The 20,573-nt window shown below is 33.4% G+C and overlaps 1 protein-coding gene across 3 annotated transcripts in view; it reads right to left on the bottom strand.

Annotated features, from left to right (window-relative positions):
• Positions 1-20,573, bottom strand: part of SOX6 (SRY-box transcription factor 6) — a 556,086-nt gene that overhangs the window by 429,326 nt on the left and 106,187 nt on the right. Inside the window, exon 1 of one of the 3 annotated variants that reach the window (XM_064492549.1) lies at positions 7,253-9,263. The exons of the other annotated variants lie outside the window; for them this stretch is intronic. The gene's annotated coding sequence lies outside the window, so the exon portion shown is untranslated. Of the gene's footprint in view, positions 1-7,252; positions 9,264-20,573 lie in introns of those variants that run through there. 3 annotated transcript variants of the gene reach the window in all.

Below are 20,573 nucleotides of genomic sequence, written 5' to 3'. Positions count from 1 at the left end.
AATGGTTTCCAGTGTATGGGAAATTCAGGTTTTGCTTTTTGGAACTTTCTGTAATTTCTTTTTCTGAGTATTTTTGATCTGCGGTTGGTTGAATCCACAGATGCAGAACACTCGGATATGGAGAACCAACAGTATTTAACCTTGAGTCAAACTTAGATGCTTCTTACATGTATATAGCATCTCATCTTATATGAGACCTTATCAATAAAACATTACAAAACTGTTCTGATATTAGAATCTGAACTACTATTACCAGTGCTACCATTTAAAAGCCAAAATTATGGGAGTGGGTGGGGGAATAAGAAGAAGGTATACAATGAAAATACTTGGAATACACTGTAAAGCATGGTGAATGAGCATAAGTACTGATCTTCTCCACACTTTTGGCTCATCAGTGTAAAACCAGAAAATGCTCCTTTTTCACCCTCAAAACATATAAACCTCCAATGGGAAGTCTTTCGTGTAAACAGACATACATCTCCATACCAAGGCCACCAGGGTCATCCATTCCCTCCTACTTCAGCCAGGATACCCAGTTACTCTCTTTCTGTGACTAGGGACATCAGGAAGTCTTCCCAAATTCAGTTTCAGTGGGTGTTTCATTTTCACTACTGTTCACTGGTAGAGTGGAAGTAGGAAAAGTCAAATCTAACCATCAGAAATTTGTCAAAAGAATGTTATTAAAGTTAGATTTCAACATGAGATTTCATATCAAAACCACTTAACAGATAGTAGTTAGCTACTTGGTACTCTCAATATTATAATTCAGCCATATAATAAGGTAAAAGGGTTTCAACAGGTTGCTCAAGGAATCAAATCACCATCTGTAACATGTTTTCTGTAAGAATATCCATTCCAAATTTCAAGCAACAAACTTTCAGAAATTTATCCATTAGTAAGTTGGAAATTGCCTACAAATACATCCCTGTGAATACTTCAGAGAAGTCTTTTTATGATATAGATTTAAAAATACTAAAAAAAAAAAAAAAGGCAACTGACTATTAGCCTTTATTAAGTAGGTCATATGCTTTACAAAAGGGGAAGCACAAATTTTAAAAAGCAAGAATTCAATGTGAAAGTTATAAATTATGTCCTTATTTACTATATATGAAGTCTGGGATTTTCAAATAGAGCACTTGGAAGTATTTGTGAAAAAATGATTATTTGTGGCTGTAACACATTGTTAATATGATGACAACAAGAGTTATAATCAAGTCAATACTATGAGTTATGAGTAATGGGGAAAATATAGGCAGTTTCTAAACCTACATATATTATTATCTTCTCCTGAATATAAGTGATTCAGATGTTGCCTAAAAATAATACACAAGGTTTCTAAGGTGAGGGCACTAGGAAAGTTAACACAACTACAAGTCAACTCACTGTCGTGAAAATTTGACAGAAGTAACTAACAGCACACTTAATTATCTGTATGACTCAGTATTTTCTTTTCCTGTATAAGCAAGGCTGTGTGGATCCATAAAAATGTTACCTGGGCAAAGCTTTGAACATCTAGCATCAGAACTTCTTAAAAAGCCACCATATGTGCTACACTAATATATGTATAGTAATGCCTAAGTGATCTTCTAATATAAGCCAATTTCAAACGATTAAGAAAAACTAGCCTGCTCTAGAAAGGCAAACAGCATTCACAAAGCCTGGATTCAAAACAAAGATGGATGGGCAAAAATCATTTAAGTGTTTGTAGGAAATAACATATGGACCTTTTGGTACAAATGAGAACAGAATTTCATTTGTTTAAGAAACTTGGGGTTGGGGAGAGGGAAATATTAGGCCTTCTCTTGAGGTAGCACAAGCCACAACTTAATATATCATTGCTCTCCCATTTATAACATAAATCAGATATTGAGACTTGTAGTATGAAGTCAGAAGTATTGCCTGTAACCAACTGCTCTGTGACATTCTCATCCAACTCCTGAGCCTGAAGTCCCACAACAGCTGAAGACTCTGATAACACCAAACCTTCCCCCTGAGCACACTGCTAGTGGACACCACATTGCACATGCTCCTCACTCATTCTTTACACCCCTCTCTACCATCAGTGATCACTTTATTTACCAGCATGCTGTCCTTCAGCCATAGAAGATATGCTTTAAAATTGGAGCTCTGCTAACAATTTCTGTCAGTTCAGCTGGGAATGGAAGGTTCACTTATTAGGTTGTATCCATTGGAGTAGTTCATCATTCCGGGTAATCTAAACAATTCTAAATTTCTAAACAATTGCATTCTAAACAATTGTAAAGTCTCCACTGAAGAAGCATGTTTGAGTGGTATGCCCTCTTTTTGTGACTGGGCAAAACTATCAGTATATGTGCATTTTGAGTAAAGGGGTGTGTGTGTGTAATCATAGTACATATTCAAACATCTGAGAGTATAAGATTATACAGGAATGAGAAAAATATTCTTACCAAGAGAGTTAAATTCAAATGAAATGTTGTTTATCAAGAACGATTCTGAAGAAGGCCCCAGTGTTTGACGTTTTCATTAGTGGTTCTAAGAAAACAATGTATAGTGCTTTAAGTGAAATAAGGGTAAATGGCATTTCATTGCGATGTGTTGCTGTGGTCTGTATGACTCAAACTGTACAAATGAGATTTTCTGGGATTTTGTCTTCCCTTAGAAAGGAAAACAGGAAGAAGAATTTTTTCATAGTGATGAGGCATAGGGCAAGAAATGGACATATAAATAACTGTTAGCTCAGTGTAAAGGATCCCTGAAGAAGAGAAGAAACCCAGGAGATGTGCACGTCAAATAAAAATGGAGAATATGGCTCTATTTCAGCTCAAACCAATATTCCTTTTTCAGGAATCATCCCCTCTGGCTCACTGCTGACAATCCACAGATAGCATATGAGTGAGATACATTCATGAGTAAGATGAACAGGGATGTTCCACAGCAGGTAAATAAATTTGTTTCCACTGAGATAATTATTCTTACCGTGTGTCACTGCTCTCATGACATAAACAGGACAGGTGATGACATCCTATAAAATGCAATTTTTATTCCTATACTCCTGACATCAAGATACATAACTCATTCAGCCCTCATGAATTTTTTTTTCTTTTGCTCTAAAGCTATGAGTGAGTTTTTGTTTGTTCTTGTTTCTTGCCTTTTAGAAAAGTGCTATCATCATCTGTGCAATACTGTTGAGAGGATACGGGAAAAAATGGGACTGTCATTATTTTAGACTACCTGGTCCTTTACATATGTTACATAGGATTACATATGTTATTATGTGAGATAGCTGAATATAGCTATTTTACTTGGATTTTTAAGGTTAACATCTGCATCATATAATCTCTATGCAATACCTATATCCTCAAATCAAAGCCTTCTCCCAAACCTCATGTCTTTTCAGACCTAACCTAGGCAAGAAACAAGGAATCACAAGCCTTTGTACCAACAAATAATTTTTCCAACTATAATTCATTAGTACCTTATTCCAAAAGCATATGAATACTTACAAGATGGTTAATCCTCATTAAAAACTAAGATTACATGACATAATTACTTGTAAATAAGAAAAATGAATTAAACTCTTACCCTTTCCTATGTCGGGCACTAGTTGTGAATCATATATACAATTAGAGTTACATTGCTAAGCTAAAAATATTGGTAAAGATCTAAAAATGACAAACAGTGCCTTTTAAATTAATGTCTTATTAGTTGAGTGAAGTACACTGACAAAGAATAATTTATGCTTATTCAAACTGCACTCGACATCTTCAGGTGTTTCCAAATGAGCTCACAGAAGAGTGATTAAATGCATCTGATAACAAGCCACACATTGCTGAAATTACTTACCGCCTCATTTTATGATTAATTAAACATGTAGATTAAAGTTGCAAAAGAATTTAGATTAATGAGCAAGTTAAGTCTTGCTGATATAAGTGAATTGGGAATTGGATGCTCTGTGGAACTTTATAAACATGCATTTTATAATGAATAAGACAAGGCTACATGCAGAATCGTGGCCACCAGGGCCTTTTGACGATGCAGTCTTTTTTAACATGGTTTGACAGCTTTCAAATAACATTCTTCTATAGGCTTTAAACTTTGTGCTTTGCTGTAAAATACAAGACTACATAACTCATGTACCAGGAGTGCGATTATTTTCGAGCTCTCCAAGGTAATGACCCCCTGTAGTAGCAGCTGTTCAGAAAAAATTACAAGCTCAATTGTTATTTTAATCAGAGATAGTTTTGTAGTTAAAAACAGCTATACAACTTGTAAAATTATATGACACCTCATCAGCACCTTCTCTTCAACACTCCTTCCTCCAAAAGTAATAGTATCCCCCCAAAAGTCATAGCTTTCTAGAGGACTTATTAGCAAGGTAAGGTGCTCAGTCATTCATAAAATATTCAAAGCCATTTATTAGTGAAGTTTCTGTGCTAGGAAAGGTAATGTTTAAATTTATAACAACTCTTATCAGCTCCAAGATTGTGTCAAAATATCTGCTGGGGTTTGCTGAGTATCCAATTTTTCTCTTTTAAGATCAGCTTTACCTAATCTGAGTAGTTTAGACTGTGTCAAAAGCCAAGTTGGACTTTATGATTTTGCAGGGCAAGAGAAATTCAGGTTGTTCACAGAGATGTAATGCATTCTCCTTTGCAGGGGATACAGAAGTGGCAAGAAATTCAGCCAAAGTTACTAGCTTTGGGTTTAAAGCCTACTTTATTTTTATTACTAAGCTTGTAGCACTTATAACTACCAGAGAATAATGAAGACACTCCTACAAATTCTTTGAATGGATCCAATCTGCTATCTAAAATAAACCTCTGATTATTTTCTTCTTATTTTCAGACCTTATGTGTGATACATTTTTTAGCAAGAGTGAGATTTTTATGTTAACTTTTTTCCTTTTAATTCAGATTTTTTTTTATACTCTAAAGACTTACCAAGAAAACTATGGAAATTTTTACAAAGATCAAAAGGATCTGCTTTCATGACACAGGTGGAAAATTACCATCATTAACCCTACATGTTTATCAAGTGGACATAATGTCCCATTTGAAGATTTATGTGAATGAAAATACAATATTGAGACATAAGTCTGACTATACTAAAACTTATTAAAAGCTTATAAGCAACCAAAACAAATAGTCTCTATTTGATTTGTTTACTTCCTTTCAGTTTTAAGTCAATGCCTTTTACCAAGTAATGTAAACCACATTTTATCACCACAAAAAAGTTATTTTCTTAAAATTTATAAGCTTTTTCCCCTTGTAGTACAACTTGAACATAATAGAATTTCCAGGTAGAAATATGGACCCAAATACTTCAAGGACCAAATATTATACTTTTTCTTCAGATAAAAATTCAAATTCATTTATACTCCTTAAAATAGGAAATCTGACAACACAGTGGTTATATCATATCAAAACAAGCTAAGTTAGAGATCTAAAAATAATTCTTTTGTGATCATAAGATGTATTTGGGTATGTGCCAGAAGGACATAGATTATTCAGATAGCTCAGCAAGCCACCAAATTTTAGGGAGCAAGATCTTTCCACTCTAGTCATTGCCATATTATTTCTAGGCCCCACAAATTTTGAGATGTGTCATAGATTTACTAATAATTTAATAAAATTGTGTCATTCCTGTGGCATTTTAATATAAGAAGATACATTTATTTCCTCATGAATGTAATTTTGATAAAATAACTGTCCTATACTGACTATACTTAGCTATTATATGTACTTATTATTAGCATGTTTTAAATTTTATGATAAATATACAGTTTACTTGCATAGATTACATAAAGTTATCAGTTATTTAAAGTTAACAGTATATGTTTAGCTGAAATAACAAAATAGGTACTTCACTCTGAAATTATGAAAAAATGGGAAATTTAAAATATCAAAAATCAGCCATGATACAATATAAAAATTCTTAAGCATTTATTTCATTAAATCAAGATGGCAATTTATTATAACACATTTTCTTTTTTACTTCAGAAGAAGACATAGTCATGTGGGCTATGAATCTTGCATTTCTAAGAAGCAATCAATATCTTCTCTATTTCACCTATAGTTTGAAAAAAAGTATAAAAATACTCACCAGAAACCAAAATTAGAAGACTAAACTCATTTTCACACGTGATTGGGCCCAGGTTTGTCAAGGTGAACTATGAATGCATTAATATCCATAATACTGCCAAATGCTGAACTATTAATATTATTAATATTGTTGTTGTAAGATTCATCAAAACTCAGCCTCTCAACATGTTTACAAGCACCCTGGAGGCAACATGTCTCAAACTAAAAATAAGGTGACTCTCAACCAAGCAAACTGTCATCAAGGCCAGACTAAGGTTCATAAATGCAAAGAACCAGTTTATAATGAAACCAGCAAATGAAGTCAGATGCCACCACATGCCAGATCCTTGCCAACTCAGCACCCAGCAGTTGAGATCCAGGCAGATGACTATAGGTGGTTCTTCACTTGGCAGGATCAGCAGCATTATGCACTATACATATGAGCTGTATGTATCAATGGAAGTATTCAACAACCAAAAACAGTGCTGAAAATTGGCTCCAAAACTACTATGGTTTATCAATTTTTATTCTATTAACTGTGCAAATTCTTTAGTTCTTTTAACCAAGCACATAGTTAGTTAACTGGAAGAGTCCTGAATTTTCCCTTGAGGGAAAAAATAAAATATTACATGGCATTAGTTATGCTTGAATCCCTTTTAAAATCCCCATACATCCAAAATATTTTGTGAGTAAGTGCACATTAACAATGGTTTTTTATAAGCCAATTGGAGATTTAAAGTATAATTATTTTTTTAAGTCAAAGGTTTCTAAACTTGATTCTGTACCTTATATTATATGAATTCTATGATGGGAAATTAAAATTGAAACTAATTTTATTTGTAAAATAAATAACTTAAAAGAATACAAGTGGTTTCAGAACTCGGAAAATTTTAGGATTTCGGATACTCATCTTTCCATTTTTTTATTCAGTAGATATGTTCCCTATAAATAGAAACATTCCTGAAAAATATTGAATTGTAGTAGTAAAATTGTTTCATTTGTATGTAAAATTTAGCCAATAATCCCAATAGTTACAAACACAAGTTAAAACTAGAAGATGTAAAGAAATTGGGTGTTAAAGTTACCTAGGCCTCAGTATTGGACCACAAAAATGCAATGCAATCCTCATTTGCCATGGAAATAGGAAATAAATGGGAACATTAGTTACACTCACAAATTATATATTATACCTGGGCTCTTATACAAAGTGATGAGGGGTCACAAAGTCCTTCTTGAAGCATTTTTCTTTCCTCATCGGAAGATATAGAATGTCTAAAAAGAAGAAACTAATAGTTATCGGACCCACTATCTGCCAGAAATAAAATAAATTTTCTCTATGCATCATATAATCTTTCCAACAACAACACCCATTTTACAGATGAGAGAATTGAATCTCAGAAAGGCTAAGTAATTTGTCCAGAGTTACACCAAATGGCAGAGATAAGAGTGAAGCCCTAGTGATCTCAGCTCCAAGGTCCATTTGATGTTACATTATACTTATTTACAGCCTATACTATTCTTTGGTTTTATGCTATTCTCCATTACCTAGAATTTCTTTCTGCTTCTTCTCAGTTAATCCATACCCCTCTCCTCCTTCTAAGTTTCACCTACTCCAAAAAGTATATTATTTTCTCTCAGCACTTTGTTTAAAAGCCTCTATTACAATTCAAGTTATACTGATTCACACAATATATATTTATGTAATGTCACCAATGTTACCATCTATATTATAGCAAGGTGCTGAAGGTATCACAAAATCGTTCCATTGACACACTACAGTATGTCTCTCTCATTGTCCATGCTATATTCCTCTATCCTCTCTCACCATCACAGTAACTTTAGTAGTAGTAGTAGTAGTAACAGCAGCAGTAGTATTTACTAGTATCATCATTATCATTATTATATATTACTAACCTCAACCAACCACCTTCTGCTCCCATGTTGCTCTCTGGAATCCCCAAATCTTACCCCCTCTCTCCTTCATTCTACTCAAATGTTATCATACTATTAAACTATCTCTTTTTCCTTCCTAATCAAAAATTCTACTCCTGAATATTTCATAAAAGGTGTCTTGACTATTCATTTATGCAACAAATACCTAAGCATTTACTAGATGCCAAAAACTAAGGATAGATAAACAAGATAGATCTTATTTGTTTAAGGGCTTACAATCTACCACAAACAGCAAACACATAAACCAAAATTTATAATGTAGATGTGTGTCAAATGAAAGTATAAAAAAAAGTTATGTGAGTACAAAAAATAAAGAGTAACAATTCATCTGGAAAGCTTCATATAGAAGGTGGTATACAAAATAAGGCTTATTGAACAGGATGCAGGCAGAGAAATGACAATATTAATGATCAATTACTGAATACTTTCTCAATGTGTGAAGCACTCAATATACTGCATGCTTAATATATATCATATATTTTCTTCCTATATGTGGAGATTTCTGTTACTGGCCAAGATGGACTAACAGGGACTGGATTTACTCTTCTGGCTTAAACAACTTAAAAACTGGAAAAAATATATGAAAACAACAGTTTTTAGAAACTGAATATCAGGCAATGAAGAACAGTGATTCTTGAGAGAAGAAAAACAAATGAGGTCATCCCTCTAGTTGTCCCAGTTTACTGCCTCAAGAAAGAAATTACCAACTGCAGTGTACAGAGGCAGAGCCTAATGGTCTCAATGAATTAAGAAGATAAATCTGGGCTTCTAAAGAGGCCAACGTGGCTGGAGTTAGTAACACAGAGTAACAAAGGAGAGACCTGCACATAGACTTCCAGAGATCTACAGAGAATCCTCCACAAAAATTTAGACAATCACTGATAAGCACACATATGTGAGGAAACTAACAAAGATTAGGGAAAGATGTACCTAAATGGAGCAGAGAAAAAAATCTCCAGAGCTCATACAAATCCAGGAATAATTCAGTTTCCCATCATCAAAGTGAAAAACTTCATTATGTCAGTGCTGGGCAGAGTACTCAGAAAAGTATTGCCTCAACAATGCAGAAAAGCAACCCTACACTAGAGGTTGTGTTGGTTCCAACTGACAGTGCTTAAAAGAAAGTACTGAAAAGATCAAACTATTTCCAAGTATCTTAATTGCATACCAGAAAAAAAGTCCAAAAATATTTATAGGATTCCTGATAATTCAGCACTTAACTGGGTAAAATTCACAATTTCTGGCATCTAATAAAAAAATCACCAGCCATGCAAAGAAGCTGAAAAATACCACCCATTATGAAGTAAAAAAAGCAATCAATTGAAACTAACCTAGAAATGACACAGAAGATAGAATTAGTAAACAAGGATATTAAAATAGTTATTAGTTGCATTCTATTTGTTCACGGAACTTAAAGGAAGGCTAAACATACTAAGTAGAGATATCAAATACATAATAAAGACTCAAATGTAACTACTAGAAATAAAAAATACAATGCCTGAGATTTAAAAAAAAAATACACGGATTAGAATTAAAATCAGATTAGACACTGCAGGACAAAGACAAGGGAATGTTAAGACTTAACAATAGAAACAATCTAAAATGAAACAGAAACAGAATGAAAAAAAAGATGAAGAAATGTGAACAGAATCAATGAACTGAAGAACAACTTCAAGCTGCCTAATATATGTGTATTTGGATTCCACAAAGAATAGTAGTGAATAAAAAATTCTGAAGTAGTAACAGATGAAAACTTTTTAAATGTGGTAAAAACTATAAACCAAGATCCAAGAATCTCAAAAAACCCCAAGCTCAATAAACATTAAGAAAACTACACTAAGGCACATAATAATCAAGTTACTTACAACCAATGATAAAAAGAAAATCTTGAAAGCAGCCAGAGGAAAATGGCACATCATATACAGATAAATATATAAAAGAATTACAGCAGACTTTTTTTTAAAACAATGCAAGCCAAAAGACAATAAATCAGTATTTTCAAATTATAGAACAATAAAACATTAATCTGAAAGTCTACACCTAGCAAAATAAAGATTTTTCAGAAGTATAAAAAGTGAAGGAAATATCATTATCTCACCAGCAGATATAGCCTACAAGAAATATTAAAGAGGTCCTTCCTTCAAGTAGAAAGTAATATTATCAAATGGAAATCTGAATCTAAACAAAGAAATAAAGTACAATAAAAATGGTAATTATGTGGGTAAACATAAAATACTTTTTAAATTTTTTAAATATCTTTAAAATATTATTGAGTATTCAAAGCAAAATAATTACCTTTAGATTTGTAACATGTATAGAAGTAATGTGTACAACAACAATAGCATAGAGGCCAGGAGGGAGAAATGGAAGTATGCTATTGCAAAATTCTCATGTCATATTTTATGTGGGATAATGTTACTTGAAGTAAGACTGTGATAAGTGGTAAAGGATTGTTATAAATACTAAAGTGACCACTAAATATAATAAAATAAAAAAAGAATCAGGATTAACAAGCCAGTAAGGGATTTTAAATGACATCATAAAAATTCTCAGTAAATTAAAGTGAAAGCAAGAAAAAGGGGAAAGATAATAATGAACAGATGATATAAACAGAAAACAAAGAGCATATATATTTAAACTCAACCCATGTCAATAATCACATTAAATGTAAATGGTTTAAACACCCAAATTAAAAGGGGGAGATTGTTATATTGAATGAAAAAGCAAGACTCTACTGTATGCTGGCTACAAGAAATTCACTTTAAAAATGAAGACACAATACTTTAAAAGTGAAAAGATGAAAAAAAAAAATATATATATATACCACAGCACTACTAATAAAAGAAAGCGGCTTTGGCTATAAGACAAATTATATTCAGAGCAAAGACTATTACTATGGCTAAAGGGATTCTTGTACGATGATAAAGGGGTCAATTCACTAGGAGGACATAATGACCCTAAACATGTTTCTACCTAATAGAGCTTCAAAATACAAGAAAGACAACTAATAAAATTTCAGGAAGAATTTTAATCAAAGATCTCAAAATCTCTCTTAATTAATAACAGAACAAGAAAACAAAAAATCAGTAAGGATATAGAAGACCTGGACAATATTGTCAACCAAGTTTATCTAGTTTACATTGATAGAACTTGTCAACTAACAAAAGAACTAGGAATGCAACACAGAAAGATATCTGGAAAATCTGCAAATATTAGGAAATAAAATAACACTTCTATATTACACATGGATCAAAGAAGAAATCAAACAGGAAATTAGAAAGTATTCTGAACTGAATAAAAATGTAAACACCACATATTAAAATGTATGGAATACAGCTAAAGCGTAAATTTTATAGCACTAAAACCTATATTGAAAATGAGGGTCTCAAATCAGTGACCTCAGCTTTTGCCTAAAAGAAGAGCAACTTAAGCCCAAAGTATGCAGGAAAAGTGAAATAATAAGACTAAACAAAGAAATCAGTAAAATATAAAACAGAAAAGTAATATTAAATTTCATGCTGTTTACATTCTCATATCATAAATAAGAGAAGTGACAGCACTAAAGATTCTACAAATATTAAAATTATAATGAGTAGATATTATGAACAAATCTATGCCAATAGATTAAACAACTTACATAAAATGCACTTAAATAAAGTATATAATTTAGATGAAATACATAACCTACATAGCCCTGTATCTATTAAAGACATTGAATTTGTAGTTAAAAACCTTCTCAGAAAGAAAACTCCAGGCCCAGATGGTTTCATTAGTGAGGTCTCTGAAGCATTTCAAAAGTAATGGTACCTATTGTACACAAACTTACAGAAAATTGAAGAGGAGGTAATACTTCCCGACTCATTCTATGAGTTTATAGTAATCAAGTAATCAAGATAATGGCATAAAAAAAATAGACAAGTAGATCAATGGAACAGAATAGACTCCAGAGATGAACCTATACATATATGGTCAACTTATTTTCAACAAAAATGACAAGGCAATTTAATGGAGGAAAAGATAATCATTTCAGATAATGGCACTAAAACAACTGGACAGCCATAGGCAAAAATATAAACCGCAAACCTCATCTTACCCTATTACAAAAATTAACTAAAAATAAATCACAATCCTAAATTAAAAACTAAAACTATAAAACTTCTAAAGGAACCCATAGGAGAAAATCTAACCTTGGGTTTTGCAAAAATTTCTTAAATGTGACACAAAAAGCATGAAATACGGAAGAAAAGCAATAAACTTCACTGAAATTTAAAACACTGGCTCTTCAAAAGACAAAATTAAAAGACAAGCCACAGACAAGTAAAAAATATGTGCACGCATATGACTGACAAATAATCTGAATTAAAATAAATATAAACAACTATTACAACTCAATAAAAAAGAAGACAACTCCAATTTTTCTAAAAAAAAAAAACAGCAAAAGATTTAAAAGGCACTTCAACAAAGTAGATAGATGGATGACAAATAAACATATAAAAAGATGCTCAACATCATCAGTCATTAGAGAAATACAAATTAAAACCACAAGGAGCCACCACTACAAACCACTTGAATAGCTAAAATTGAAGACTAAACATGCCAACTGTTATTAGGAATGTAGGGCAACTGGAACTTTTACATATTGCTAGTAGGAAAATAAAATGGTAAGCCACTTTGGAAAAAATTAGCAGTTCTTATAAAGTTAAACATGCACCTATGTAACCAAGCCATTCCATTACTAGGTATTTACTCAAGAGAAAAGAAAGCATACGCCCACCCAAAGACAAATGTTCAAAGCAGCTTCATTTGTAACTGCCAAAAACTAGAAAGAACTTAAGTGGATAATCAAATTATGATACATCCATACAATAAAATACTATGCAATTTAAAAAATAAATTATTGACAAGCACAACACATGTACCTTTTCAGTGAATCTCAAAATAATTGTGCTGAATAAAAGAAACTAGACCAAAAAAAGAGTACATAATGTGTGATTCCACTTACATTTAAAAAATGTTAAATGCAGTCTACAGTGGCAGCTGATCAGTGATTGCCTGGGGATGAGGTTGAAAAAAGATCAAGGACAGGTAGGAATGAGAGACTGTGATGGGGCATTAAGAAACCGCTAGGGGTTATGGATATATAAACTATCTTGACTTTGGAAATGGCTTCCGTGGTGTATACTTATATCAAAACTTATCAAACTATATATTTCAAATACTAGATCATAGCCAGTACACAGCAGCAACCAGGGGTGGCAGGAATTCCACACGGTATGTTTTTAAACTAATATGAAGTATCTAATACAGTTCTAATTCACAGAAAGCACTCAAAAGCTGTTTTGGGGTTTTAATTCTTCCTTTACCATTTTAAATTCTTCCCTGAGTCCACAAGAGTCCTGAATTAATATTGTTATTGAGTGAATGAGTAAATGAACGCATGCATGTTAGTGTCAGTCTGAATGATAAGGTAATGAGGATAACAAAATAAACTTGACTTCATTTCACTTTCTTGAGAAAGTCTATTTTTTAAATCTTATTTTAATGTCTTTTCTTACTTATGAATATATTTTCCTGCACTATTTCCTTTTCCCTTGAAAGAGACAAGTAGAGAGGGCCTATATCCAAAGTGTAATAATTGCTGTGACTATACCTTCTGTGGAAAAGGACAGAATGTAGTGATACAACCAGGGAGATACAGTCATCACTTTGTCTAAAAGAGTCTTAAAAGTAACGAAACTCTGTGCACACCTGTTTTATTCCTCACAGATGTCATGTACTAATCCCCATGTGAAAGCCACCTGATAGGGATGCCATAATCTCCAGTATCTTCACTTTTCTCACTCATGGTTTTACCTTACGCCTCTGAAATCAACAGGGCTCTGCCTGTGCACTTGAGCTTCTAGTGTTAATATCTTTTGTGTTTATGTTATGCCTCTAAATCCTCAAAGTAATTTTATCTTTAGGTATATTCTCATTCCCTTAAAAACATACCTTACTCCCAGGTCTCCATGGGAAGAAAAAACTATCCTTGATTTTCAATGGGTTTCTAACCAATGAGATGCAAGGGATTTGAGCCCTGACAAGAGATAATTGGCATGATATTTTCCCTCTGCCTTTTCAAAAATTCAATGTTGTGATGAATCACTGGAACACGGAGAAGCAATAAGCAATTTTGACTCCCCTCTTTTCCTCATACTTTCCACCGCATATAATCCAACCAGTCTTATTGATGCCACTTTGGCAAAGTCACTTCTTTCTGTTCTAATGTTCTGTTCTAAAATACCCATCCTTGTTTAAACCTCTTACCTCCTGCCTGAACTATTGTAATAATCCTTACAAGGTGTTTATCTAGTTAAAGTCTTTTTTCCCCCTCTAATCTATTCTAAAAACTGCTGGCTGAACTAATTTTTCAAAAGCAACATTCTTGCCATACCACTGGACTGTTTAGTTTGATGGCCCCCTAAGATCTACCAAATGCCTTAGCTTAGGTTTACGGGCCACAACGATATGATAATACTAAATATTCTAGTTTGTACATACCCTGAACCTCAGTCAAATTGGACTTCTCATTGTTCCCTATCCCATGCTTCCCTGCTTCCTTCTATCTGTTCCATACCCATGCTTGTGCTATTCCCCTCACCAACAGGATGCACCTCTCTCCTCATTCTCTATTGCACTGAAAAAATTCTACTCAATTTTCAAAGAATATCAAAAAGTCTGCTTCCTAAATTAAGGTCCTTCTTCTTAAAAGGATGTATCTTTAATTCTTTCACACTCTCTAGAGTACTATTTTTTACTTTATTAAGGCACTTAACATATTCTGCATAGGAAATTACAAATCTCCTCTACAATAATCAAGGTAACTTAATTAACATTCATTAATCCCTCCTTTGAGCCACACACTGAGTTAGACACAGGGACACAAAAAGCAGTAAGAGAGTTTAATAATTATGTTTAGATGCTAAGGTTCTTGATGGCAGGACCTCTGTACATTTGTATTTGTTTCTAATGCAGCATCTAATGTTTTGAATACAGTCAGTACCCAGTATATATTTGTGGAGTTGAATTAATTTCCAACAGATGCTAAGCACACTCCTTGAAAGAAAATATTTGCTACCAAAAAAGGATTTACCATAACTGGGAAAACAGATAATCACATCTTTAAATAGTTTTCAGAGGGCAACTTGGAGATTAGACTGACCACTGATTACACCATCCAATGTGAAGACCCTAATGGCTCAGATCACTCCTCACTAAGATACTAACTTCCAAGTAGGCCAGGCTGCTTCAAATGATAGATTCCCAGATGGCCAGAGCTTCCAAGATTATCAGTTTGGTCCAGTAAAGATGGTTATTGCTTCATATTACAGAAATCTATTTCTTGTACCCTCTTGGGAATTTATATAGGACACTTAATATCAAGTTTTAAATTAGGCTCCATTCAATATATCTGGGAGATACACACTTCCTGTTTGAATTAACCACATCTAAACAGCCTGAAAAATGTATGCTTTCAAGGCTACTAGCATTGCTGAAAGACTAACTAAAATGACACCTTTCTGCACTGAGATTAGGCAAAGCTTGCATTTACTCTCTATAGTCTTACATTTCCTCCCATTCTGGGAAATAGAATGGAAGGACACAGTAAAGTTTTCAAAAGATGGCACCGGGAATAAAATGAAATGAAAATGATCAACAGTGTTATGCAAAAAACCCAATATTAAAATAAAACCTTCTTAACAATGATATTTGTCAAGAAAAATTCAAGGAAAAATTGAAGCAGCAAAATGAGGTAAATGGAAAGAGATCACTGCTGAATGACCAAACCAAGCCCCAGTGCCTGGCACCTGCCAGGATAAGAGCCCCTTGGGTTGAGCCCAGCTCCTCCCACAGGCTCTCTTTAAATAAGAGTGACACATATCTCCTCCAGCAACAAACTCAGCAGGGCACTCAACACTCCCTCTGCCATTACTGAAAGTCAATTCAGCAGCACAAGGAGCTAAGTTAAGGGCCAGTCTCAGAGAAGGAAAGAGAAATTCACTTCTTGCGTAGGAGGAACAGAAACCCAAATATCTAGAATATGAAGTCTGTATTTCTGGAGAGAATTGTTAGCATAAATTGGCTGTAATATTCCAACAGGATGAGAAAAAGACAGGACACCCTTTTTCATGGCATTCAGTCTCAGGATAAGATGTAAGAGTTCTCATAATAAGATGTAAACAGATTTGAAGTGCTCTAAGACAGCTGAACCTAAGGAAATTTTATCAGATAAGTTCATAATCAAGAATATTCTACAAAAGTGAAACGCTGGTGTTCAAGAGTGGGAAGAGATGTGTTCTCAAGTCAAAGAGACTGTGTCTGAATCCCAGTTATGCCTTTTTCTCCCTTGCATTCCTTCCTTCCTTCTTCCCTTTATCTTTTTTTTTTTTTTTTGCTGTTCATTTGTTTATTTATTCAACAAATATCTATTGGGAACTAGTACATGTCACTCACTGTGCCAGAAACTGGGTATACAGGTTGAACAAAATATTCATGGTCTTTGTCTTGACAGAGCCTTTAGTTTAGTGAAGAAAATAGACATTAAATAAACATACAAATACATGATAATTAATAATTATTTTAATTGCTATGAAGGCAAAAGGTAAATCGGAATTTAGAGAAAATAACCAGGGATTCGGGGGATTTGTTGAAAGGATTAAAAACAACAAGATAAAAGTGCCTTGCACAATTCCTAGAACATACAGGTGTTTAACACTAGCAACAGTTGTTTTTAACTTCTCTGCCAAATATAGACCCTTGATTCCCTCCCCTTCCTCTCCTGCCACAGAAACTGTGGAGGGCTAGAGCACTGGTAGGTGCTGTTGGAGGAGAGTTGCAGCCTGTTCACTCTAGACACTTCACATTGCTGCACAGCTTGTTGTTCTGTTGATTTTCTGTATACTCGTACTTTTGGCCAATCCACGACTTTCTTTCAGGAATATCTGGGTTTCATCTCCTGCTTAGTATCCTTGAGATAATTTGTAAATTTTATCCTTTTGTTTGCAAAGGATATTTAACCCCCTTTATGCCTAAGTCAAATTATTCTCAAGAAACAACCTACAACAAGAACTGAGAGGGATTCATCCCATGTAGAAGACTCACCAGAAAAACACAACTATGGACTTCCCTTAAGGTTATAAGTATATGGTTGTATATAATATCTCACTGTAGGAAGTCTTTCAGAAAACTTAAAAATTCTCCTTTAGACCATAATTATTCCTCTATCTTGTTCTTACGGAGCAAACACTCAACAAGCCTTAAAATCTGACAAATCCTAATTCAGGTTTCATAAACTTCTGGGTCAATAAAGACTGTAATTTCTTTCCAATTATCTTATCTTCACTTCACAGTAGTAAAACTAATTCCAACAGTTCCTTAGTTCCTTTGATTGCACAAAACGAATGCAAGTGCTCTTAGTTCATACAAGAAACTCAATCAGAACTCTAGTCCTTAATCAAAAAGGTATATAACTTAATGAACACATGTTAGGTATTATCTTACAGCTTGGCAAGAAGCATACACACTAATTGAAAACTGTCTCTAAACTAAAGAAAGGAGTGAAAGGATGGAGGGAAAGGAAAGGAAGAAGGGAAGTGGAACGAGATAGGAAAGGTAGAAAGATTCATTACACTAAAAGTCACTTCACAGAAATGTGATTCAAAGAGTTTCCCAACCTCCAAAACTAAAAACATCGTATACCATAACTGAAACCTAATTCATGTGATTCTTTCTTCTAGAAGATATAAGGGTGCTACTTGGTGATAGTTACAGTGAAACTCTTCCAAAGGTCTCCAATATAAGACATAGAGTGTGATAATAAGATGACTGTATTCATATATTTATTTATATTTATATTTATATATGTATGTTTGTGTGTGTATTCATCTTTACCCAGATAAAGCAAAATTATTCTTACTGTTTTTTTTTAACCAGGGAGGTGCCCATTTCCTAAAATTCCTACAGTTGTCCTTAAAAATACATTGAACTGAAATCAACAAAATTGAAACAGATTAGGGAAAAAAAAAACATATAACTCCTTTTAAGTTACTACTGTCTGAGCCAAATAAGTATTTCCACATCTTAAAAAACAATCCTCAAATCCATTTTCTGATTTTACAAAAACTTCCTATTTCAGTCATTTCCTGTTTCACTAATTTCTCTGCGTTTTATCTCCTCTCCTCAATTACGGCTGTGAAACTTGAGGGACAGGTATTTCTTCCATTTGTTCAACCATGTATCTTCTCCTCAGAAATCTCTAGGACCTCAAAGATTTCTGACACTCAGATCTCTTGTCTACACCCACATTTTTCATGCCTTACTTTCTCTGTCTTCCCCCAGATATTGTCTTGCAGCTATCTATTCTGTGACTGCAAGTCCAGGGAAAAAATTCTCTGTAACTATCACAAAATCAACAGTGGCCTCCACATACTGTCACTACCAGGGACAAAGCCCAGAATGCTTCCAACCCTTAAAGTTGTCAACCATTCCATGTGTGTGCACCTACTGCTATATCAGATATCAAATTATATATAACCAATCTCACCTTAAAAATAACCCATTCTAATTGATGATGCCATATATATGTATTATTGGAAGAGAAATAATATTTACAAGAAAATGACATCTGTATTTCTTCCATACTTTGTTCAGTGAAACTCAGAATACTAGCAGCAATAATTAAAACCAAGCCATAAGCTTGTTACCAGCCACCATAGCTTTAGGAAAAAAAGAATCCATATTCTGCTTAATGTAGAGAGTTATGACTTGGATGCAGACTTGGGGTGCAGACTTGGATTCCATTAATGCTATTGCTTAATTATCTACTATACATGGGTCAAAAAGGTAAAAACAATAATTAACTGTCAAACATACCTTTTTGTTGTGCTTCTATTTTCCAAAGGTATAAAAGAGCCCAAAGATGAAATAAAAATAGAAAATCTGCTTTATTAATGAATTCATTCACTTAAGTTTATATGAAACTGTGTGAGCTGAAAAGAAAAAGAGCTAACTCCAGTACCATTTATATCCAAAGAAAACTCCACCCACACAAACTTTCCAATAATAAATCAAGTTTTAAGGCTTTACTCTAGAGACCACCTTTATTTTTCTCTTGCAAGCACTTTCTAAACAAATAATAATAAAAAAACAAGCATTAGATCATGTGGATAAAACTTCTGACTGATTAAACATTAAAGATAAGTCTTTCTGCCAGTCATGTATAGAAGGTAATGCTTAGGAAATTAATCTTTTTACATAATAATTGCTTTGCATCTTTGAAAAACTCCAATAAGAAATATGGAGAACAAGAGAGAGTAGGGCAAAAGGGAAGGAGAGAGAAGGAAGGGAGAAAAAGAGAAGAGAATGCGGAAAATGTTTTTATCTTTACTGGTAACATTTAGCTCACATTTTAATGTTTGGAGCTGGCAAAAATTTGGTGAAATGATAAGCATTTATATCCATACTCCAAGATAACATAAAATATGTACTTCAGACAAACTATGTGCTGAGAATGATGTGTAGAGACAAGTTTACAACAAAATGAACTCGATTTTGTTGATTATTCAAACAATCTTTATAAACTGAATAGTTACTTAAAATATTTCTATCTAAATGCTTGAGTAAAGCACTGACTTTACTTTTTCCTGAATTATAGACAGACTATATTTCACACTTTATAGATTTTTATATTATAAAATAATAGTTAGCTGTACATAATTAATGCGTTTATTGGTTCTTCTTCACTTCCTATACTTGAGACCACCACCCAGTTCAAATTATGGCTTTATTTCCCCTTCTCTATATGCGTTTAATTCCTTTAAACATTAATAAAAATATGTAAGAACACTGAAAGACGATTAAACCTATCTTCTTGGTTAAAAACAAGTTCAGAGAACAGCTTTAGGGGGAATACTCAGATTTATTAGCCATTCTTAGCAAACTGCCCTCAAGCCCCACATTGTTTCCAATATCAAGTTAAGAAGAATTTTTCTCCAACGGGCACTGAATCATTTTAATGTTGACTCTTGTGCTGCTCTACTCCACCTTCAAATGTAGCCAGTAAATTCAGCTTTACTACAGTACCATAAAAATGTGAAAGAACCATTATAGCATCTAAAAAAGAGCTGTTGGCACTATATTAGTTTAGAGAAAACCCTAAACTGAATACTAATGCAAAATTTAATGATAGTTTGCCTAGTTGCCAAAAGAGTTACAATAATTATTTTGCCATAATGTGTAAGTTATCTTGAAGGCATCCAAGAATATTACTGAGTAGGATATAGAAAAATTCCCCAAAGTGTCACTGTTCTCATGGGGTTTTTTTTCAATATAAATAAATCATTAACATAATACCTTCACTCTAACACTGTCTTCTGATTAGAGGATTGTGTAAATGAGTGCAGAAACATTATAAAGAGATCATTCTCCTTCTTTAGTAAGTCAGCTTCCTTGATTGGTTTCCAATATGGATCCACCTCACACCAAATTCCACTTTACAGTGAACATCGTGATTTTGAGGTT

The sequence above is a fragment of the Camelus dromedarius genome, chromosome 12 (genome assembly GCF_036321535.1).
Source record: "Camelus dromedarius isolate mCamDro1 chromosome 12, mCamDro1.pat, whole genome shotgun sequence".
Taxonomy (NCBI): domain Eukaryota; kingdom Metazoa; phylum Chordata; class Mammalia; order Artiodactyla; family Camelidae; genus Camelus; species Camelus dromedarius.
This window is presented reverse-complemented; position numbering and strand designations above follow the sequence as displayed.